Genomic DNA, 25,762 nt, shown 5'->3' with positions numbered 1-25,762 from the left:
TTTATAAGAATAGTTTAATAGGAGCACCTGGGTGGCTTAGTTGGTTAAGCGTACGACTTCGGCTCAGGTCATGATCTCACAGTTTGTGGGTTTGAGCCCTGCGTCGGGCTCTGTGCTCACAGCTCAGAGCCTGGAGCCTGCTTCAGATTCTGTGTCTCCCTCTCTCTCTCTCCCTCCCCTGCTCACGCTCTGTCTCTCTCTCAAAAATGAATAAACATTAAAAAATACTTTCTTTAAAAATACATTTTATACTAATTTTATAAATGTATACATAGATTTCTTTTTAACATTAACATTAAACTTTTAAGTGCAAATGGACCATATTAAGAATGGATGCACTTAGCAGCACTGCCCATTTCCAAGGTCAGGCAATGACACTGGATTCCACAAGATGTGGGTGGACGCTCGAACACACTGTGCTCTGGGAAAGGAGAGGAAGGTCCCTGCAAACCAACATCCTGCTGCAGTTGCTAGAGTCTTCTCACTTCCATACTTTTAAACAATCTTGAGATAAATAGAGCCTATTAGGACCTAAGAGTGGCAATTACAGGATCTTTGTCTTTTAGGCAGAAAGGTATTTATTACACTAAATTACATGTGTTTTTCTTCGGTGCTAATTAGGACTTTTGTAGAACGTAATGATGGACAGTAAGTTAAGATACTCAGATTCTTTTTATTTGTTGATTAGCCAGTTAATTTAAGACATGTTTGAGTGCCTACCATGTGGCAGATCCTTAGCCAATGCACTAATGGTGGTGGTTACAGAGTTCAGTTGCTTAAGAAGATTCAGAGGACTTAGGATGAGGATGTTTACACATGAATACTCCATGGCAACGGCACTGAAATAAGAGTGTCCTTGTCAGTCACAGACCATCTCTGGGTGGCATGGCAGGACCAGTTTTCTCTCTTATATCTGGCACCACTGACATATAGTTGAAACACCCAGGAAGCAGAGCCCCAGATGGAGGCTCAGCTGGTGTTATATTTTCATAATACTTTTTATAGATTTCAAAAAAATTTTTAAAGTTTATTTATTTATTTTTGAGAAAGAGATAGTGTGAATGGGGGAGGGGCAGAGAGAGAGGGAGAGAGAAAATCCCAAACAGGCTCCATGCTGTCAGCGCAGAGCCCAACGCGGGGATTGGACTCACAAAACCGTGAGATTATGACCTGAGCTGAAACCAAGAGTTGGATTTTTAACCGAATGAGCCACCCAGGCGCCCCCTATAATACTTTTTATATTTCAAAATATTTTTTTTATTAAAACAAATTTTTTTTTTTTTACATTTATTTATTTTTGAGACAGAGAGAGACAGAGCATGAACGGGGGAGGGGCAGAGAGAGAGGGAGACACAGAATCGGAAGCAGGCTCCAGGCTCCGAGCCATCAGCCCAGAGCCCGACGCGGGGCTCGAACTCACGGACCGCGAAATCGTGACCTGAGCTGAAGTCGGACGCTCAACCGACTGAACCACCCAGGCGCCCCTCAAAATATTTTTTATATATTTTTCTTTTCTGTATTTTGCTGGTCCCGTGAGTTCCTGCTCCATAACGAACCTTAGCATTGGAACTCTCCAGGTGGTCTTAGCGAGACCAGGTACAAATCTTCACGCTCAGTTTTATCAATAAACAGTGCTAAAAGCTGGTACAAATCATCCCCAAACTCCTCAGATCCAGGTTGGGATCAACGATATTAATCTGTGTGTTTCACGTCTTGACTAGAAGTCAGTGCCCTGATTCAGCAGGCAGCCCAGGCGGGTCTCAGGCCTGTGAAGTTACCCCTCAGAGCTAGTCCAGGGTACGTTAGTACATAAGGTGGATGGCATCTTGGCCCATTGTGTAACTGTAAGTTTATCAGTTTTTCTTTATCAGAGAATATTTTTCTAATCTAGAAAATCATAGTTTGGACTGGAGTGAACTCTGATTTCTTCCTTTTTGCAAATCTTAGATTAAATAATTTTCCTAAGGCCACACGTACCAAATCAATTTATTCTTAACCATATAACCGATAGAGTTATTTTCTTACAAGGGGATTAGTTATTAAGCAAGTCATCATTTCCGTGGTATTTTTAGTAATTTGCATCGCCACCAACTTTGGCCATGTCTGACATCCACATGATCTGTTTTTCTTTCTGTGGGCAGCCTGATGCAATCCACAGACCTCTCTTTGAATCCCAGATCTGTCATTTAACTAAATGCATGATTTTAGCCAAGTCACTTAACCACTTTGTTTCTCATTTGTAAAATGTGAGTGTTCATATCCCAGGGCTACTGAAAAAATGAAATGAAATAATTATATCTTAAAGCATTTCATACCTAGTATGAACAGCTGCTCAGTAAAAATTAGTTTTTCCCCCTTTATATGTTGTGAAACTGTGGGGGGTTTTCTTTTCTTTTTTTTTTTTCAAATTTTATTTAAATTCTAGTTAGTTAATATATAATGTAATACTGGTTTCAGGAGTAGAATTTAGTGATTTATTTAGTGATTTACATACAACACCTGGGCTCATCATAACAAGTGCCCTCTTTAATATCCATCACCCATTTAGCTCATCCCACACCCACCTCCCTCTGTAAGAAACTGTTAAATTTAAATTCCTATTAAAAAGTTATCTTAGGTTCTCTGATTTATTTATTTTCTAAATTTTATTTTTTACTTATTTATTTTTTCAAGTATATTGTTTTATTTTGAGAGAGAGAGACAGAGAGAGAGCGTGCATGGGCAAGAGAGGGGCAGAGGAGAGAGAGAGAGAATCCCAAGTAGGCTCCATGCTGTCAGTGCAGAGCCCAATGCGGGGCTCGATTTTATGAACCATGAGATCATGACCTGAGCCAAAATCAAGAGTCGGATTCTTAGCTGACTGAGACAACCAGGCACCCCAGGTTTTCTGATTTAAAACAAACTTTGTATTAGTCTGATTTAGAGTGGCAATTTGAAGGCATTTTGTTAAATTCCGCCTGTTAGGCAAAGTAATACATTCAAATGAAATTGTAAGGAGGGATTTTTTTAGTCTCGATCATAGGAGTAAAGCAGCAGAAACCTCCTGGGGCAGGAGACAGACAGAAGTTGCTGGGAGGGTTATTCATATCAGTGTATCATGGATCTCCATCTGTCTGTCTGTCTCTCGAAATTAATTAATTCACCAACTGACCAGCTTCCTGTTTGGCCAGTTCTCCAAATGCCCTTATTTCTTTTTATTCTTTCCCTTTGTTTACCAATTTCCAGAGTAACAATTTATATTCTAGCAGATTTGTATAGTCACCGATAAATTTGAAAATATAATGAACTCATGGTTATTTATAAGCTTGATGTGCTTTAATCCGTAGTGGTCATTGTTCTGTTTGATGCTCCATTTGTCCAGTCTTTGGTCATTGGGTGCCCTTTCAAGTTAGCACCTGTATCCTTTGGCACTGGCTCAGTAGTCTTTCAGTTTCTGGCATGATAAAAAATGACTTGCTTATATTGTTTCCTGCCCTAGACTTGGGATCAGTCATATTTCTGCAAGGAGCTGTGGTTCCTTTTAGAGGAAAATGATATTTGGAGATCACCATCTGGACAGTAGGGTTGCCCATTGGTACCAGGTTGTCATTGTTGTTAGGCCTTTTTAAAAAAAATTTTTTTTTAATAAAGAGAGAAAAATAGATCATGAAGTTATACTGATATTTTTGCTTCAAACTTAAGAGCAGGTTATTAATTAACTTCTTTGATATTATATTGTATCTCTTTGCTCTAATTCTGAAAGTCTTTTTTTTTCCTAGTGACTTTAGAATAATTTATCCAAGTGTGTATACATGTGTGTGTGTAATAGTTTGACATGTATATACATGTGTGTATGTGTGTGTATAATAGCTTCAAACCAAATATCAGTATTGTTACCAACCATGAAATATGAAATGCAGTTTTAGACTTCTTTGTGGTTCTTCTTATCTTTAGGCTATCTCTTAACAGCTGTGTAAAATACTGTGACCTAAAGTTATTTGAAATGATTCTTCTCTGGTTATGCCACTAACTCGATATACTGGGGAGTTTATTGGCTTTAGTTTGTTTTCAGTTTTTAGGGATTATTTTATTTTTATATTTTTAAGTTAATTTTAAAAAGTTATGTAATACATTTTGCAGGATTGGGAAGTCAAAACCGTAAAACAAAGGACATTCAGAGAGACCTTGCTTGCATCCTTGTCCCAGTTCTCTCTCTCCCTATAAAGGTAGCATTTTATTAGTTTATCCCTCTTGCTTCTTTTTGAATAGGTAAGTGTAAATATGCGTATTAAGTATGCAATATATATAATATATGCATGAGCATTTTATATTAGCATCTTTCCCCCTTCTTACCCCAGAATTGGTATACCATACACTCTGTTCAGTACCTCAGAGACCTCGCTCATTTCTTTTACAGACAAATAGTACAGTATGCTATTGTGCGGATAGTCTATTTGCTCCCTGATTTGAGGACATTGGGTTTTTTCCATTCTTTTGCTATAATGACACATATAGTGAAGTAATTTCATACTAAACAGCCCATTTGTCTAAAATACTTCTTTCTTTTTAACTATTTAATTTACTCATCCAGCTTTCAGTTAACCTTTATTCCAGCAAAAAAAGGCGGATTCCACACAGGGGAGGGAAACGGCGAGCTCAGGGATATATTTGTCGTATAATACTCAGTCCTTACCCCCCTCCCCCAACAAGGCTTAGCATTTTCCCTCAGAGTGCTGTAATGATCAAAAGAGGGAATCTTTCTGAAAGCTCTTTGAAAAATCCATATAGCTTTTGGGAATCCAGATCAAAATGGAGTCTTTCCTTTAGTATGAGTCTGTGCTGTGATGGTAAAAGCAGGTGACCTTCGTTAGGCTTCCACTCTTAGCTAGGTGCAATGATAGACAGGGGCCCTTCTAGGCATCATTTGCTGCCTTTGTTGCAATGATGCAGTGGAGGGCCTACTCTCTCTAGTTTACAGTGGATAAAACAGGTGTAAAGAGCAGTTTTTGCAAGCTGTACATCAGCAGTCCATAATACAGGTCCATAATATATACATTGGGCTGGTCCTCAGGGAAGCTGCTTATGTTTTAGAATGTCTATTGCACAAATGATCTCTCCTCCAACTTTTTATGCATTGAGTAAGAGGATCAGTTTTGGAAGGAGACAGATCTTGTTGAAATTCTTGCTCATCCTTTTTATCCATCCATCCATCCTTCTTTCCATCCTTCCTTCCATCCACCTATCCATCCATCTTGCACAAATATTTATAGAACTTTTCCTATGGGCCTGGCACTGTGCAAGTTCTAGGAAAACCATGATGAGAATATAGAGCGATCCCATCCTCAAGGACTTTGTAGTATAATGACCCTATACTGCTTCCTGTGTTCTTGGACAAGTTCATTAAGTTTTGTGAGTGGTAGAGATTGTGAGGATTAAATGAGGGAATGTAGATTGTGTGCTTGGCACAGTGTTTGGGAAGTAGCCATTAGGAATAACTGCGATACCCACTTTATGAGATACTCTTGGGAAAAGACATCTAAAGCAGAAAGAAGAGTGAAGGCAGGACTTAGGGCATGGGGAAACATTAATAGCAAAGATGATCTGGGGGAAATGGATTTGAGGAGTAAAAAGAGAGATGAAAGGTGACTAACAGCGGGAAAATGAAAGAGGAGACAAGAGACTTGACACTAATGTGAAAGGCTGAGGGATTATTTTATCTGAACTGAGGGAGGCTTAGAGATGCAATATAAATTATAAAGTGCATTGCTTTACAAGTGTAATACATTGTATGTGAAACTGATTTCAGTTAAATCAGTGTTGAGGTAGGGTTAGATCTTGATATCTCAGTTTGATTTATTCTCCACTTATTGTTCAACTTTCCAATATGTCTGTTTTGCATAACTCTTAGTGGGTAAAAAGACATTTTAAGTATTTTAATTTCATATATTCGAGCACTGTGCAGTGAAATGCCAGATGACTAAATCTCTCAATTAAATGAAATGTTTTTGTTCCACTCATCTTTGATGATTACTAGTCCTTATGTCTGGGATTTGTTTCCCATGCACACCCATGTGTGTATGCGTGCACAGAGAAAAATGAGGACAGGCATCACTTATAAGGGATTTTCTGGGCTCAGAGGACATTCAGACCAGTTTTCTCCAGATTTCTACATCTACATTCATTGCCCCTTGATGATCATTGATGTCCAGAATGGCCCAGAGGCCCCTTGAGAGCCTTAGCCATCAAAAAGAATACATTTCGTTCACAGAGCAGGATTTATTTATGTATAAAAGTTGAGTTGAGAAAGATTAGGGAGCTTTTGAAAAGGACTGAAAATCCAAGGGAGAGAATGAAATGTCCGGCACAGAAGTAAGAGGCTGCTAAGTGCATCGTATCCTTGGTTAAGTCAGCATTGACGTGCACCCAATAGATTTGATGAATGAATGACTGTAAATATTAATCTCTTTGGCCCTCAGTCTGCTCTTTGAATGAAGGATTGAATTAGACAACCTTTCTTCAAAGATCAGCTAGCAAACATCCCACCATTACCCCCCGACCCCCTGCAACCCTGCAAAATTTTCTGATTTTTGCAAGCAATTTCTTTTTCTAGGCATTCAAGTTAGTCAATGTCTTAATATTTTGCTTTGGTATATGTAAGGTATATATAAGGTGTATGTAATACCTTTTCCTGGCAGTTCAAATTAGACATATTAAATATATATTTTTTATTTTTCTTTTTCTCTTTTGTTGTATGTGATGGAACTGAAGTAGTTCCTCAGTAGTGAATTGCTACTTTTTTGGGGGTGGGGTGGGGAGGAATTAGCAAGGATTAAGGTAGTTTGGTGATTAACTATACTCCTTTTGAGAGCTCAAGAACGTTTTACCGAGCATGATCCCATTTTGGCAGGTCCGTACCCTGCTAAAGTGAGGTGATCCCCACATGCTTTGTAGTGAGCCAATATGTTATAAGCTGATATGTTGTAGGGATATGGATTTTGGAGTTAGAATGTCTGGGTTTAAGATCTGCCTCTGCCACTTATTAGCTGTGTAACTTTGGGTGAGTTAACTAATTTCTTTGGCCTCCACTTTACTAGTTGTGAATGATGTAATCATATCCATTTTATAGGGCTGTTGAAGTTTTTAACTGCTTCAAAATCACTTATTAAATAAAAGACAGAGACTAAGGAATATGTCAATGATATAACGATGTAATGGGACAGATGGTGGCTACACTTGGGGCGAACATAGCATGACATATAAACTTGCCAAATCACTAGGTTGTACACTTAAAACTAATGTCACATCATGTCTCAACTATACTGAAATAAAATTTTTAAAAAAAATTTATTAAATGTAAATAAATATTAATTATTAATGGGAATGACCTTGGCTTTCCTCTCTACTCATCAAATATTCCATCATCTGTAATAGGACAGGAGAGTCAGGACTGTTATGGAAGGAGATGAGGAAGAGGGGGCTCAGAGTATAACATTATCCCAGTTTTGTGGATAGATAAGTAGAGGTATAGGCTCTAACTGAAGGATTCTTGGCTGCACAGGTAGTGGCATCCTGGAGAGCTAGAGACGAACTCTTCTGACTCCCAGCTTGTGCCACCATTCCTCCTTTCCTCAGAAATGCTTTCTGAAGATCTTGCCCCTGAGCGTGGCCGGTTTATTACCACATAGACAAGGGAATACCTTACTCTTTTCAACTAAACAATAAAACATGGGCTTAAACATTATTAGAAGTGGAAACAATGTCCTTTTGTAACCTGAACCATCTAATGATGGACCACAGAAAATTTCCCTTGCTGTCAGTCTCAACTTGATGTCTTCTTTTCATTGGCCAGAAAGCAAAACATGGGGTTATTTAAATTTGTTACCAACAGTTAATGTTTCCAAGCCATGGTACTGAAAAATTTTTATATCTCTATTTACAATAAAAATGAGTGTAATTCATGTTGGTGTTTTGACTAAAGTGGATGTTTAGAGACATTATAGGTGCATGCTTCTCTTACCTGTGCCAGGAACAATTAATGTACCATTGTTGTGTATTGAGTAGTTCAATAATGTTTTGTAACATCTTCTTGCAGTTCATTTGAAATATATTCTATATAAATACATCTCTTTTGGAAATGCAATTGAGATTGGTGGAATTACCCAGAAATGGACAGCTGTAGGACAGCTGTATAAATGTCCATAGATTTTCCAATAGAACATCTGTCTTCATGACATTACAAGTTCTTTTTGTCCTATGTCAGCCTTGCTCTCTGAGATAGTTGCTCATGTAACCAATGTGTTGGTAGTTATAGCTACAAGAATATGTATGTGTGTATGTTTGTATCTATAAAACACAACATATATAAATACGTATATATAATGTACATATACACTGTATATAAGTACAAGTTGACAGTTTGGTTTTATATATGTATTATGTGTACTTGTATGTCAATTTGTACTTAAAACTTTTGTTTATTTAAACAGTCATTGGCCTTAACTTTGCTAAGCAAAGTATTCTGCAAATTAATTGAAAAATTTTAGGGAGAATGATTAAAATACTTAAGCAAAACAACTTTTTAAGTTTTCCCAAGTTCTGTAGAGCATTAAGGGCATTTTCAGTGCTGACAACTAATAATAGATAAATCTTATTTGTCTTTAGATCAGATTCCTAAGAATCTCAGAACAAGGTGCCAGGAAATTTCACGTTAATACAGAATATCTGCCCTTGGGAGAATTTTGCTTTATGGTACGTGCTCCCAGCCTCTCTTAGGCTCATAATCTAGGGATAGGATAGTAGGTCCATTCCCTGAATTCACTGAGTAGTTTCTGAGTGTCTGTCATTTAGCAAACTACTCTGATGCATGTGAAGATGAATAAATGAGGAAATAATAAAATTAATAGAGGAAATAGAAGAAATAATGTGCAATGGTCTCATATTATAAAAACCTTTGGGGGTGCCTGGGTGGCTCAGTCGGTTGAGCGTCTGACTTCGGCTCAGGTCATGATCTCGTGGTTTGTGAGTTCAAGCCCCGCATCAGGCTCTGTGCTGACAGCTCAGAGCCTGGAGCCTGCTTCAGATTCTGTGTCCCCCTCTCTCTCCACCCCACCCCTGCTTGTGCTCTCTCTCTCTCTCTCTTTCACAAATGAATAAACATAAAAAAAACCCCAAAACCTTTGAATCTCTGGTGGAGGAATTTTTAGATCAACCAGCAATTAGAAAATACTAGAACTATTTTTTTTTAAAGAAGAGAACTAATTTTTTTAGTTTTAATGGGATCATTATTTTATGGAGTTCCACTTAATTGTGTAGATACTCCCATATTGTGATTTTTTTTTAGCTGCTGTTTTTAAAAAGCCTACTGAAATTTTCCTAAACAAATTAGCGTCTATCTCATGGTTTTTTTTGGGGGGGAGGGCATTAAGAAGAAGATTATATAATTCTTTTTAGTTATCTTTTCTATTCATAATCTTGTTCATATGTTTTAAAAATATCAGCCTCTCATGTCAAATCATTTTTTAAGGGATGCAAGGAAAAAGTGAATAAAATGTTGACTATTAGAAATACTTCAGAAATGTTTAATTTGTATTCACACACTTGTTATGTACATTACATCTATTAATAAAAATTGCTTTGTAGGTAGAACAAAACAGTTTTAATGTCATGTAAGAACAAATATATCTTTTTTTTCAATACATGAAATTTATTATCAAATTGGTTTCCATACAACACCCACTGCTCATCCCAAAAGGTGCTCTCCTCAATACCCATCGGCCACCCTCCCCTCCCTCCCACCCCCCATCAACCCTCAGTTTGTTCTAGGTTTTTAAGAGTCTCTTATGCTTTGGCTCCCTCCCTCTCTAGCCTCTTTTTTTTTTTTTTTTTTTTTTTTTTTTACCTTCCCCTCCCCCATGGGTTTCTGGTAAGTTTCTCAGGATCCACCTAAGAGTGAAAACATATGGTATCTGTCCTTCTCTGTATGACTTATTTCACTTAGCATAATACTCTCCAGTTCCATCCACATTGCTACAAAAGGCCATATTTCATTCTTTCTCATTGCCACATAGTACTCCATTGTGTATATAAACCACAATTTCTTTATCCATTCATCAGTTGATGGACATTTAGGCTCTTTCCATAATTTGGCTGTTGTTGAGAGTGCTGCTATAAACATTGGGGTACAAGTGCCCCTATGCATCAGTACTCCTGTATCCCTTGGGTAAATTCCTAGCAGTGCTATTGAGGAACCTCCACACTGTTTTTTTGAGGAACCTCCACACTGTTTTTTTGAGGAACCTCCACACTGTTTTCCAGAGTGGCTGCACCAATTTGCATTCCCACCAACAGTGCAAGAGGGTTCCTGTTTCTCCACATCCTCTCCAGCATCTATAGTCTCCTGATTTGAAGAACAAATATATCTTTACAAATAGTCCACCAGAGCTGAAGTCAAGGTTCTGGTCTTGTGCTGTGCTTTTGGTATTGTGGTGAACCTAGTAGGTAGGTTCTTCTGTGAATATCATTTGTTGTTTCTTTTTTTTTTTAAATTTTTTTTCAACGTTTATTTATTTTTGAGACAGAGAGAGACAGAGCATGAACAGGAGAGGGTCAGAGAGAGAGGGAGACACAGAATCGGAAGCAGGGTCCAGGCTCTGAGCCATCAGCCCAGAGCCTGACGCGGGGCTCGAACTCACGGACTGTGAGATCGTGACCTGAGCCGAAGTCGGACGCTTAACTGACTGAGCCACCCAGGTGCCCCTGTTGTTTCTTATTATATTATATGATTAAACTTCAAATGTGAATAATTTGCCAAATAGTATATATTTAACATACATTGAGGACAAATTATAAAGACTCATCACTATCTGCCTCAACCAAATTCATTCATATATGCACACACATGTGTATATACACACACATCTGTATGCTTTCACACACACATCTATACACATACACAATACATACACACACTTGTATGCACACAGGTATATATTTACACACACACACACACACACACACACACACACACACCGCAAATGTTAACAAATTTGATCCTTTTTGTATTGAAGGCTTGAGTTTGTTTTAGGAGACAGTGAAATGAATTGAAACAAAGAAAAGTAGGAGTTAAGAGACTAGGTTTCAGTTTTAGAAGGAACAATGGATTTGGAATTCAGATAGTAGCTTTCTCCTCTCAGACTTGAAAGGACTCTGGCTTGGAAATCAGATTTGTGTCCTGGCTGTGCTCTATGAGCCTACTGACATCATTTGTGTGACTTTCTTTCCTGAATGTTTAATTTTACGGAAAATGAGGATAAATAGTAACCCATCTCATGGGATAAGATTAAGTGTAAATGCTTTAAGGCTTAAAGTACTCTACAAATTTATCATGATGATTATATTGTCATTTCATTTTCCCAAAGTCTGTTTCCTTATGTGTTATGAGGAGATAATACCTGTTCATAGAGCCATTATATTGATCCATTAAATGATTGATATGAATGTGCTTTGAAAACACTATAAAAGTTTATTTGCCTCATATGATTTTAGGTTGTTTCTGCTAATGTTGGTTAAAGTTGAAGACCTCTTGCTCCCACATTTAACCTTTAATCATAGTATTTATTTTTTGATGTGTACCTTATGATTCAAGACAATAATAGGTAAGATTTTTTGAAAGGAATTTTGAGGAATTTTGCTGCTTTAGGTGAGAAATTAGTCTAAAACACTTCCCTTCCTGAAATATACAATTTGGAAAAATTAACCATAAAACAAGTTTCTAGAAATAAAAATATTTTTTTCTTTCACTTTTAGAAAAAACCAAACACCCATTCTTAGGGAAAACAAGTGACTTAAATGGTTGAGAAAGATCACACAAAGAAAATAACAAATGTTTGTAATTTAAATGTATGTCTATGGGAGTGTTAGCCTCATACAAAATTTAGAAAAGTTTTTGGATTTAGAATCAAACATTTACAGTCTAGCCCTTGTTTTGGCATTAACAAGCTATTGATCCAAATTAAGTCATACATCTCTCTCTCTCTCTCCTTTGTCGTCTATAAAATGAGGAAGTTGAAGAAATGATCTCTGATCTCCTGTGTTACGTTAGGATTACACTTTTCTGAGAATATTGGAGACTCAAAATAACAGAGGACAAAGGAAAATAGATGTTTATTTCACCCTCACAAAAAAATCTGGACATAGGAAGCTCAGGATTGGTATAGTGACTGCAGTAACTGAGACAATTTCCAATTTCTGCTTCATCTGGACTCTTGTCCTCATGGTCCAAAGGAGAGGTGTAGCTGTCAACCCAGCATTCATAGCAGCAGGGTGGTAGGAGAGGGGAAGAAAGGCGTAAATGGATGTACTGCCTTTGCTTGCATCACATTGACCAGAACTTATTTCATGGCCATATCCAGTTGCAAGGGAGTCTCAGAAATGTAGTCTGCATTTCAGACAACCATAATCCACACTACTACTTTAGAATAGGAGCCTTGGGTCAAATGTAGCCTGCTACCTGTTTTGTTTTGTTTTGTTTGGTGTGTGAATAAAATTTTATTGAAACACAGCTATACTTATTTGTTTACACAAGACTGACTACTTTAGCACTATAACAGTAGTTGTAAGAGGCCCTGTCAGGCATACTGAGTGGAAAATATTCACTGTCTGGTCTTTTATAAAAACAAACAAACAAACAAACAAACAAACAAATAAATAAAACTTGCCACCAGTAGGAGACTATTGGTGTTTCTAGAAGAAAGAAGGGTAGTCATCAGGGGATAAGTAGCACTCCCCATCATAGCTCCCAAATTCTGTGATTCTATGATAACAAATAAACTCAAACAATTAATTTCATATAATGTAGGAATAATTTTGAAAATGTTAGTAAAGGCTAAAATATAATAGTAAATACTAAAACACAAAGTCCTTTCTTGCTTTAACAGCTTGCAACTTGAGTCACACCTATTAAATTGCCTTCTTTTTTATTCTGTCCACTTCCCCATCTTGCAATGGTTGCTTTCATTTCCAGCCCAGTTGTCTAAGATGTTGGCTATTCCTCTCCAGCTTTGAATAAAAATCTATTTTATTTGGCAGGTGCCTTGCATGTCCTTCATTTGGTGAAAATAAAAATGTGAAAAGATACAGGGCTAACTTTGATTCTGGTGAAGCCCCCTCAGTGTAATATCTGGGTCTGGTAGTGAACCAGTAGCCACAACAGTATGAGAGGCACCCATGGCTATTAGTTGGGAGGTACATTGCATTGACTGTTGCTACACTGTCATTTTTTCTTTTGCTGGTTCACATGTCATTTGGGCTCAAATTTAAAATATTTATTGCATTTTCTTATTCTTGTATCTTTTCAAGATACTTTAGTGTCTTCCTAAAAGAAGTTTTATTTGCAAATTTGTGATTTTATTATTCAAAACCGAGAGTAGATAAGATCAGAACAATAAGGGAAAGAGGCTATTGATATTTTTGCTGCGAGATTTAAAAATGGATCAGTTGGTGGTGCTCGTCATCGCATTGGGAAGTCAGGTGAGACCCATGTCATCTGTTTCTTTTCTAGTGCTTTCTACCCACTGCCTCTTTTTAAAAAGTTGGTTAATTTGTAGATATTTTTTTTAGTAGATTTCTGAAACCTAAGTTCTGATAGTTGGTTTGGTGTCCTCCAGAGTTGCTCAGACCATTAGATTACTAGAGTATGTTTCTATCTGTAAAACTTATTTTGTGAATATTATTACCTGTTGGAATTATGCATGTCTTTTGAAACACAACAAAGTCTTTAGGTATAAAGTGCAGAATGTATCATACTGGTTAAGATTCCCATTTCACGTGTCACTGCTTTGCTGAGTTCTTAGTTTTCTAGCTTAAGCTTTCTCTTTCAGAAGGCAAGGAAGGTTGATCATTTTTTGAATTTTCTTCTAGTTATAAAATGTTGTGACCTTTAATAATAATCTTGGCTCTCAGTAAACTTACTTCAGTGGATAGATGAACACAGTGTATAATTAGGATATCATGTATTCCCTGTGCATGCTGCACTCTCTGTCCTCCAGGTTTTTGCTCAAATGGCCCCATGTCAGTGAGACCAGCATCCCCCATTAAAAAATGCAACTCTTCTCCCAGAAGTCTTGATTTTCCTTGCTAGTCTCAACCTTTTTCTCTGGACTGCTTTCACCTTCTAACATTCAGTAAGAATTGCTTAGTTCTTGATTTATTGTTTATCATCTGGTTTTCCTACAGTATATTGTAAACTCAATGTGGGCAGGGATTTTTGTCAGTTTTATGCACTATTTATCTCCAGAGTCTAGTACAAAATCCCATATACAGTAGGTGCTCAATAAGTGTTTTCTGTTAAGGTAAAAAGAAAAAGCTTTTGAAAAAAGTTTATTTATTTTGAGAGAGAGAGAAAGAGAGAGAGAGGGAGTGCATGTGCAAGGGAGAGGCAGAGAAGGAGAGAGAGTCCCAAGCAGGTTCCGCACTGTCAGTACAGAGACTGATGCAGGGCTCAATCTAACAAACCATGAGATCAAGACCTGAGTTGAAATCAAGAGTCAGACACTCAATGTACTGAGCCACCCAGGTGCCCTGATGTGTCTTAAAAATTGTATACTTTATGAGTTTTCTGAAGGTTATACTTAGCAACACATTTTTAAGTAACAACAAAAATGAATTTTGGTTTGACTACTATTTAAATGATTGAAGATTAAGACAAGATGGATTAAAAGGCATCTGCAAGAAACCCACAGCTGACATCATACTTATGAAAAACTGATACTTTCCCCCTAAGATCAGGAAGAAGACAAAGATATCTGTTCTTGCCGCTTGCATTCACCATTGCACTGGAGATTCTAGCCAGGGCAATTAACTAAGAGACTGAAATAAAAGACATTTGGATTGAAAACAAAGATGTAAAACTATCTCTATTGAGATTATATGATCTTATGTAGAGAACATCCTAAGGAATCCACTAGAAAAGTGTTAGAACTAGTAAACGAATTCAGTGAAGTTGGAAAATAAAAGAGTAACATGCAAAAATCAATAGTATTTCTAGACACTAGCAATGAACAATTTTAAAAGTGAAATTAAGGAAAAAATTCTATTTACACTAGCATGAAAGAATTTAATACTTAAGAATAAATTTAATAAAAGAAGTACAAAACTTATATTCTGAAAAACTGTAAAATATTGCTTAAAAAAAGAAAACCTAAATAAACAGAAAGACGTCTCATGTTCATGAATTGGAGCACTTAATGTTATTAAGATGACTGTATTCCCTAGATAGATTCAGCATAATCCCCATCAAAATTCCAGCTGGCTTCTTTACAGAATTTGACACATTCATTTGGAATGCAAGCAACCCAGAACAGCCAAAACAATCTTGATAAAGACAAAAGTTGGAGGACCTAGACCTTTTGATTCCAAACTTAATAAAAAGCAACAATAATCAAGACAATATGGCACTGACTTGAAATAAACATAAATATCAATTGAATAGAATTGAAAGTCCAGAAACAAACCCATACATCTATGATCAACTTATTTTCAACAAGGATACCAAGACCATTCAATGAGAAAAGAATAGTCTTTTCAAAAAATGGTGCTGGGACAATTGAATCTTCATATGCAAAAGAATGAGGCTGGACCCATACCTCACACCATGTGTAAAAACTAACTCAAAATGGATCCAAGGCCTTAATGTAAAAGCTAAAATTATGATACCCTTGGAAATAAAAATAGGCATAAATCTTTGTAACCTTGGATTAGATAATACAACCAAAGAAAAAAATACATAAATTGGATTTCATCAAAATTAAAAACTTTTGTAAATCAAAGGACACCATCAGAAAAGTAAAACAAAATAAAATAAAACCCAAAACCCAATAAAATTCCAAAACAACAACAAAAAAGTAAAAAGCAACCCACAGAATGGGGGAAAATATTTGGAAAATATATATCTGATAAAAGACTTGTATCTAGAATGTATCAAGAGGGCTGCCTGGGTGGCTCCGTTGGTTAAACGTCCGACTTCGGCTCAGGTCATGATCTCATGGCCTGTGGGTTTGAGCCCTGGGTAGGGCTCTGTGCTGACACCTCAGGGCTTGGAGCCTGCTTTGGATTTTGTGTCTCCCTCTCTCTGCCCCTTCCCCACTCGTGCTCTGTCTCTCCCTCTCTCAAAAATAAATACACATTAAAAAATTTTTTAAATAGAATATATAAAGTATCCTTACAACTCAATAGTAAAAAGAAAAATAAAGTAATTAAAAATTGGGCAAAGGATCTGAACAGACATTTCTCCAAAGAAGATATACAAATGGCCACATGAAGATACTCAACCTCATTAGTTATCAGGGAAGTGAAAATCAAAACCACAATGAGATACGAGTTTAAACCCACTGAGATGACAATAATCAAATGTTATCTGTGATATTAGCAATTAAAGATTGGAAGAAATTGGCACCCTCACGCACTGCTGGTAGAAATGTCAAATGGTGCACCCACTTTGGAAAACAGTTTGGCACTTCCTCAAACATAGAGTCACCGTATGATCCAGAAATTCCATTTCTAGGCATGCATCCAGAGAAATGAAACATATGTCCACATAGAAACTTGAACGTGAACATTCATCGCAACATTATTCATAATAGCCACAAATAGGAACAGCCCAAATACCCACTGATGAATGAATGGATAAATCGAACGTGGTATATCAGTGCAATGGGTTGTTTGGCCATAAATAGGAATGAAGAACTGATACATGCTACAGTATGAATGAACCTTATATACATTATGCTAAATGACAGAAGCAAGACAGACATAGTGTATGACTCCATTTATATGAAATGGCTATGATAGGTAAATCCATAGAGCCTGAAAGTAGACTAGAGTTTGTCTAGGGCTGAGGGAGACAGTTTGAAGGAAATGGGGTGATAGCTAACGGATACAGAATTTCTTTTAGGGGTGATGAAAATGTTCGAACAATGATTGTGGGATTGGTTGTGTATGTCTGGGAGTATACTGAAAATTACTGGATTGTACACTTAAGTAGATGAATTTAATGGTATGTTAATTATAGCTCAATGAAGCTGTAAATTAAAAAAAAAAAAAGAAAAAGAGGCACAGAACATTTGGATTAGTGCGTTGACTGTATTTATTAAATGGGTGCTCTGGTCCACCTCATGAAATTAGAATTAGAATTAATTTGGTAGAATTCATATGGTAGCTAATGAGCAAATCTGCACTTGGCCCCAGGAGGGGGGGGGCAAAGACATTGTAACAGGTATAGTTAGGTGTTTAGAAGTGTGTCTCAAAATTTCAGATAAATAGGGTTTTAAAAATCTGCTTACTTCTCCCAGGGGGAGGGTAGCTTTGTCGGGTTTTTGTGGCTCAGCTATTAGTGGGCGTAATGACGATTAACCTCCTCCATGGGAAAGCTCTGAGAGCGGCTGGATTTGGACAACAATGGAAAGGGGAGAAGTTGAAAACTGCTGAGAGAGAAAGTGGATCTTGCCCAAAGGGCCTCCAAAGAGGGTTTTGCATTTGGCACTGGCCCACATCTGTAGCCCTTGCCTCTATGAACGGAAACAAAGTGCAGTAACTTAACACCAAGGGTTTGCTGGAGGCTTATTATAAAAACCGAAAAAGTTACTAAGACGCCATTATTCTTCTGTGAAATTTCCTCTGCAAGGCTTTTTCCTTTTTTGCAGTAATTTGGTTCAAGCTTTCGCTGTTTTGCCTGAAGTTGTCCAGAGCTGGTGAAAAATGTAAGGCAACACTCTGATTTTTGTATCTCATCATTCCGAGTTGTTCTTGCCCTCTGTGGTTTTATTGCCTACATGCAGAAAACGCTTAGGTTTCTAAGCCATATAAGATGAAATATTAATTTGATTTGATTTTTGAATCCCTTTCCTGACGCAGCTTGGCATTTGCCGTTATGTATTATCGTAGCCGGGCCTTTGCAAAAACCTGAAATGAAAAGTGTGGTTGTTTTCTTTGCTGAATGTACCTTTCTATTACCTTTCCTTCAGTGCTCCCGAGACCTCGGATCCCCGAGATTGGGAATCTCATGTTTCCCTTCTCCTGTACAGTGTCTCCCTGTGTTGGCAGAGTTGAAGAAAGTGTTATTGTAGGCGAATGAGCCCCCTTTGCCTTAGTAGGAGTTAAATATGAGCTTTATATTGTATCTCCATGATGAAGTCACGGAGGCTGAGGCTTCTAGAAGTGTGTCTTCCATTGAAAGCCTTTATTAGTAATTTTAGCAAGGCCAGGCGAGAAATTTCAGAGCATTCTCTCTTGGTTAGCTGGAAGTGGTCCCATCTGAGCCACACTGTGGCTGTTGCCGGGCACTCGGAGAGGAAGCTGTGGTCGGAGAGGTCTGCTTCTCGCACTGTGTCCTCTAACAGGAGCTACAGAGGGGCAAAACTTGAGACAGGCTGTCTGCAGCAGCCTTGTGTGAGGCGAGCCACCCTGCCAGCGTATCCGCCTCAGGAGGATTCTTAAAAGAACTTCCTATAAATTCTTCCATTTGGCCCATAGGCTTCCCTTTAGAACTGGTAGCTTTGATAGTGGCACACGCTGTTCCCTTCAATACACATGGGCTGCTTCTCCTAATCCAAACAAGGCGTGGTTCTGGGCTTTGCTGCCCCTGCTTTAGAATGTGACTAGATGTTATGCCATGAGATATTGTGGGTTTAAAGAAACTCTCTGTTCTCTGTCTTACGACAGCCACTGAATTATAAAAGGGATACCAGACATTCACCCCGATACACCGAATCATAGTTTGTGAAAGGATTTGAGCTTTTTCACAAGGGTGATACTGAGATATGAAGGAGGAAGAGATATGTTGTGCTTCTTGTGACACTTTGTGGATTTATGTATTGTTTGTGAAAATGTATGCTTACTATGCTGTCTATTCTCGGAGCACTTAAAATTTGCTAGCTTTAAGATTTGGATTTTTTAAATATTCTCTTTTATTCCCCTTTTATTCTTTTATTCCTTGTGATTAACTTCCTATAGAAAATGTTGCAAGGAAAAGTAGAAGCTGAAAAGGGTAAACTCATTTACCCTGGATGATAGGAAAAACATTTGTTTTGTATTATAAGATTAGAAGCACAGTCTTTGGAAAAGTTAAATAAATTTGAGTTTGTTTCCCTGCTCTATCACATCGTTAGATGTTTCCTCATCTGTGATGTGGAAAGAGGCTATCTTTCTTCCAGCCTAAGACACCATTAATTGTACAATGCTGCATGATTTGGAGTCTATGAAAGGAAAATGCTTTTAATTCGATTATGCCACGAGGCTAAGATACTTTTGATTGTAAGACACATTCTGATTTCAGAGCAACTCAAAATCCACACAATTCTGGGAATGAGATGAGATACTATATGTCACTGTACGTGGTATATAGTCTACACCTGTGCGTGTGTATGTGTACGTGTGTGTAAAAAGAGAGGGAGAAATAGAGAACGAATGAATGAGAACAAACTGGACTTCCTTCTTTTCCAGATGCCCGTCCTGTTCTTTCCCCTCCTTCCCTGTGCCCAGCTCCCTTCCCCTCCCCCCTTCCCCGTGCCCAGCTCCCTTCCCCCAAGGCAGCAGCAGAACCTCAAAGTCATAATGGCTTATTTCTTACTGACTTACGTTTGCAAACCATTTATTTTTCAACGTAACTAAAGAAAACTTTGGATGTGAAACACATAGGATCAGTGAATTTAGAGAAAAGCGCATGAGGACATCTGAGATTCTGAGTATCTGTTAACTTAGTTCACACCACAGTGGGACATTTTGCACCATTGTGATTTCGTGATAGAAAAGAGGTATCAGAGGGCTGCGGACATCATAGGCATCACGTGCCTTGTCACCTTCAGTGGCTTGCCAGTTACATTTTTGCTAATAACGCTCAACTCAGAATTTTGATAACAGCGAAATTTTTCAGGCATCATTTAGTGCCTGCCAGGTTTAAACTGATCTTTAGCAGCTTATTTTGGTCCCGAATGAGGTCTTAGATTTCCTACTTGTAAAATAGGATATAGCCTAGTTGGAATAATTAGAAAATGGAAATGAATAAGCCATTTGAAGTTTTTGTATAATAAATTCTAAATAACAAAGCTTGTTCTTTCATCCCTACATTTCCAGGTCCTGGTAAGTGCTAGAAAGGTATGAAGATCATAAAGATAAAGTCCCTGCCATGTATAAAGACCTGAGAGTCTAGCAGGAAAGAAAGAGGTAAACACAACAGACAGTGGAAGGCCTCATGACCGGAGTTAGCCCTGGGTACCATGAAAGTAAATTATTGTTCAATAGCAATAGTGGCACAATTCAGGTTCCCTGAGCCTGGAACATTCTTGATGATGAGTGGGTCACCTAATCTTTTCCTCTTCCTTTTCAGTTTAAGGTTTTTTTGCATCCCAAATCATGCATTAAGCGTAGGTATGTTTTATGTGTCTATTTGCAATACAGATAATTTCTACATATTGACAAAAACTAGAGGGGAGGGGAAAAATTCCACCAGTAGCTTTAATATTTGGCAATTCAGTGAATATCATTTTTCATAAAGACCTTTGGGCTCCATGAAGTTACACTTTATAAGGGCAAGCAATGTTGTGACTCAGAGTAAAAACTTCAAAATTGAATATTACGGGATATTGCTTGATATAAGAGAAAGAAAGGAAGTAGGACAATTAACATGTTGACTTGCTTGGATAAGTAAGTAGATAAAAGATTTCCAACTGGAAAACAGCAGGATGTTCACAGACCTTTTATGAAGTAAAACAGGATCCTCTGCTTTGTTGACAATTAATGTAGCTATGAGGTCTTTAAATTCAGACATATACACACAGTACTAAATAGCTAACAGAGATGTATGTGTTTAAAACACATAGTAGTGGGGCGCCTGGGTGGCTCAGTCGGTTGAGCGTCCAACTTTGGCTCAGGTCATGATATCGTGGTTTGTGAGTTCGAGCCCTGCCTTGGGCTCTGTGTTGACAGCTCAGAGCCTGGAGCCTGTTTCAGATTCTGTATCTCCCTCTCTCTGTCCCTCCCCTGCTCATGCTCTGTCTCTCTCCGTCTCTCAAGAATAAATAAATGTTAAAAAAAAAACTACATAGTAGCTAAACCTCAAAGTCTTATATATTAAAGAACACATAAAAGTTTAGTGTTCAATCTTACAGATTCAATCCTATAGATAAAATAGCATATAGAGATTTTTGCCTAATTATAATTTCAATATGTTGATTTGTGCAAATGTTAAACTCATTAATATTAGGTAGATAATAATGATGTTCATATTTATGATGATGATGATCAACAACATTTATTAAGTCCTGACTCATACACTATGAGTCAGACACTGTCTTAAGCACTTTATATCTCTTAACTCACTTAAAGCTAACAACCTATGAGGAAGATACTATTCTTAGCCACATTTTACAGATGAGAAAATCGGAGGCCTGGGAATATTCAGAAATTTGCCCAAGGACACACAGTTTGTAGGTGGCAGAGCTGAGATTTGAACTCCGGGAATGTGTCCATGTGGCCTGTACTCTTACCTGCATTTGTCTCTTAGACATCTGCAAATGCACTGGCTTCTATCCTCTACCGCTACCTTAGGCTGGGTCCCTGAGTTCAGACCTCCACCGTCTCCCCTCATACGCACAGACTTGAGGCTTTTTCCCCTGCCCACCCTCTTGTACCCCTGGGTCCCAGCCATGTCTTGGCCACTAGAGGGCGTGAGGAGCAGAAACTCGGGGACTGCACAGCCATCCCGCCAGGGCTGGGAAAGGGGCTGATAGGGAGCAGAGGCTCTGAGGAGCCAGGAGGCAGTTGGAAGAGGGCTCTCTGGGTTCTGAGGACAAAGGGAAGGGGTGAGCACCAGCCAGCGAGGTGGATTTGAACGCAGACACAGTGCGTGGCAGGCGGGCAGCTTCTGCTGGGAGATCCCATCTTATATATTTACATCTTATAATATTTATTTATTGCTATCTGAAAGTCGAGTGTTCCAATGAAGCCTTTCATAAGCCAGAAGGGCATAAAGCGGAGAAGCAGTTATAGTTAATTTATATGGAAAAAATGTTGAGCATTACCAGGCTCAAAATACAACCCCTCTTAGGCTCTTCTGATACCTTAGGAACCTCTTCCTGATGATGCACAAAACAAATGGAGATAAAGCACAGATGCTCGCAGACACTTCAAAGCTGCGGGGCCTGATGCTGAGATGCTGAGTGTGGTTCCCAGGGAAGGGGCTTGGCGGGGCCGCTCTCAGTGCCTTTATAACCCCTTGTTGCCAAACAAATGCTGAATGCTATTTTCACTCTTCGCCTTTTTTTTCCCCCCCATTAAAGTGAAAATCCTCTTTGGATTTCTTTTGGTCAGCGAAAGCAGAAGATGCCTGTAATTTCCCCTCCCTACAAGGCAGTGGGGGAGTTGGCCAGGCCTAGGATGCAGTGTGGTGCTGGGTGGGAAACCAACTTCCAGCCCCTCCAGGCTCTGCACAATCTGGTTTCCCCAGAACCAGGCTTTCAGAAGGGGCAGCGAGGAGGCTCTGCTGTTACCCCCATTCTCCCCAGCACCAAATCTGCCCTATTTATCCCCTGTGCCTGATATTCTAACAAGGAGACGTTTGGGTCTCTTACTTAAGCTGGAGATCTGAATGATGTACAGATTACCATGAACCGATGGTCAGAATTTCTGTTTGGATAGTGCAGTGAGATTTAGATGAGACGGGGACATCAGGAGAAAAATTTTAAGGCGTCCTCACTCTGTTCAATATAACCTCATATTTACCGATGACAAATTTGCTGTTTTGAAGAGCTGAATACTAATTAGAACGCATAGTCAAATAAATGATATTACTTTTATTTTTATTTATTTATTTATTTTATTATTTATTTTTGAGACAGGAGAGACAGAGCATGAACAGGGGAGGGTCAGAGAGAGGGAGACACAGAATCCGAAACAGGCTCCAGGCTCTGAGCTGTCAGCACAGAGCCCGACGCGGGGCTCGAACTCAAACTCACGGACCGCAAGATCATGACCTGAGCCAAAGTTGGCCACCTAACCGACTGAGTCACCCAGGCGCCCCAATTATATTACTTTTAAATTGTGACTTGAGCTATGAGCATGGAGGTTTGTTTTGTTTGTTATCCTGGGGGTCTAGAACAGTATAAATTATTTAATTGAAATAAAGATTTCATGAATGTGTCATTTTCACTTTAAAGAGAAAGTCTTGCCTATTTATTTGTGTAGATAGAATGCGTACTCTTCCTTAACGATGATGATATTTTATTAAGCAGCTTATTTAAGCCCAAAGCTCTGGTCAATTTACCTAGAAGATTCCAGGGACCTGTTAACTCTCAGAGACCTCTGTGGTGATGTGGACAGAGTGCTGGGCTGCGAATCAGAGACCTCATTTTTCCTTGTGAGACACTCTCTCCCTTGTGTGCACTGTGGGATCAATCACTCGTCTGAGCTGTCAGTTTCCTCATCTGTAAAAAGGTCATTACTGATTTTGCAAAATCAGGGCTGTCGTGGGGATTACAAGATGAACACTGGTTGCCAGGCAAAGCTCAGGTTTTAGATTAATCTAATCCTTCTCTGCTCCTTTATGTGGGTTGCTGAACATGCTGGAGCAAAAACCATCCAACCGTGTGCACTGCTGGAGACTACAGACTTCTGAAAGCCAATCTCATCTGGACCCGTTGGGCTCTCCACTTGCAAAGCCTATTGCATATTCTCATTTTACTCTCCTACAACAATTATTCTAATCCTTGGCAGTATTTAAAATTCTCACTATCCCTGGGGCTCCTGGGTGGCTCGGTTGGTTGGGCGACCGACTTCGGCTCAGGTCATGATCTCGAGGTCCGTGAGTTCGAGCCCCGCATCGGGCTTTGTGCTGACAGCTCAGAGCCTGGAGCCTGTTTCAGATTCTGTGTCTCCCTCTCTCTCTCTCTGCCCCTTCCCCGCTCATGTTCTGTCTCTATCAAAAAATGAATAAACAAAAAAAATTTTTTTTAATAAAAATAAAAGAAATTTCTCAATATCCCTTTCCTCTAAGAGTTAGTTTTGTTTTCAATTATACAGAAAAAACAAACACACCCGGAAATAAAAAACCAAAACCATGTAAAAAAAGAATCTATAGCATGTTACCAATTCTTAAAGAAAAAAAGCATGGAAAAAAGACTGGAGTGAAATACGCCAGGATGTAATCAATGGAGTTTGTTCTTTCATACTTCTCTATGCTTTTCAAGTGTTCTGTTGTAACACGTATTACATTATGTCTGCAAAATAATGGAAAAATTATGAAACAGAAAAGCTACAGTTTGAGGAGCTACCACCCACCTGTTGACTTCTCCCCCACCCCCTTCTCCCCTATCCTGTTCCTAGCTGGAATTAAGGGGTCTCTCTCTCTCCCCATCTAGTGCTAATGTGATCATCTATGCTGTTAATTCCATATTCTCTTGACTTCTCAAGGATCGTGCATTGGTGTCAGATAAACCTTTCCCTCCACATTTAACCTTCCCTTCCTTTTTAGTCTGTTTTTGTCAGTATATAAATATGCTTAGTCCCCTCCAGTCTTAGCAAATGCATGACATTCTCCAAGTCCAAACTCTACCTTAATCCCACTTTTACCCTAGACCCACACACATTTTTCCTTTTGTAGCCCAAGTTCTGGAAAGAGTCTGAATCTGGCTTCTTCCTTCACAACACCCTTAACATTGCTCTTGCCAAGATCTCTCGTGACATATTTGTCTCATTTCAGTCTTCACCTTACTCTCTTCTTCATACTTGGCTCAAATACAAATACTGCCGCTTCTGTGAAGCCCTCCCTGATTTCTCCCAGAGAAGGCTCACATGCTTCTTTTCCAGTATTCTTCCTGCCTTTTGTCTAATTGTTTTATTGTAGTCTAATTTGTTTATTTTTATTTTAGATTATGAGGTTCTTGGGGCAGGCAATATAGCTTTTCTCTTAGCTTTTAAAAAAGCTGTGAAACATAATGCACACAGAAATATGTGAATCAAAATTGAGAGATAATGAATAATCATAAAGTGAACATTTGTGTCACTATTACCCAGGGCATGGAATGGCATGTTTTCAGTACTCCAGGAGCACCCTGTATCCTTTCCTGACCCCACCTGTTCCCCCTACTATCTTGGATTTATGACCCTTACTTTCTCGGTTTTCTTCGTAGTGGCGCTGCCTATATATGTATTCCTAAACAAAGCATTCAGTTCTATCTGCTCTTGAACTTTTTACAGATGCCTTCATGTCATGTGTTCTGTTTTGTTTCTTTCATCGAACATTGCATTTGTATGATCCATCCTCATAGTTGAGCATTGTCATGACCTTCACTTTTGTTGCTGTAGAGTGGCATTTCATTATATGAATTTATAACATGAAATGTATCTATTAATGGACATTTGGTTTATTTCCAGTTTTTGGCTATTATGATGCATCAGATTTCTTGTACGCTTCTTTTTTTAAATGTGTATTTATTTATTTTTGAGAGAGAGAGAGAGAGAGAGAGAGAATGTGCACACAAACAGGGGAGGGGCAGAGAGGGAGGGAGAGAGAGAATCCCAAGCAGTTTCTGTGCTGTCAGCGCAGAGCCTGGTGAGGGGCCCAATTCCATGAACTGTGAGATCATGATCTGAGCCGAAATCAAGAGTCAGAGCTTAACTGACCGAGCCACTCAGGCTCCCCTCTGGTACACTTCTTTTGATCCCCATGTGCCTGAGTTTCCTTAGGGTATAGATCCAGGATTGTCACAGGATGGGTGTATCTTCAATTCTACCAGAT

General features: G+C 38.6%; 1 protein-coding gene across 3 annotated transcripts in view; it reads left to right on the top strand.

Annotated features, from left to right (window-relative positions):
• Positions 1 to 25,762, top strand: part of SLCO5A1 (solute carrier organic anion transporter family member 5A1) — a 142,065-nt gene that overhangs the window by 88,094 nt on the left and 28,209 nt on the right. The gene's annotated exons all lie outside the window — the stretch shown is intronic.

Source organism: Lynx rufus, unplaced genomic scaffold, assembly GCF_022079265.1.
Source record: "Lynx rufus isolate CCGP_SWC_20201006 ecotype Redwood Valley unplaced genomic scaffold, mLynRuf1.p SCAF_12, whole genome shotgun sequence".
In the NCBI taxonomy this organism is placed as follows: domain Eukaryota; kingdom Metazoa; phylum Chordata; class Mammalia; order Carnivora; family Felidae; genus Lynx; species Lynx rufus.
This window is presented reverse-complemented; position numbering and strand designations above follow the sequence as displayed.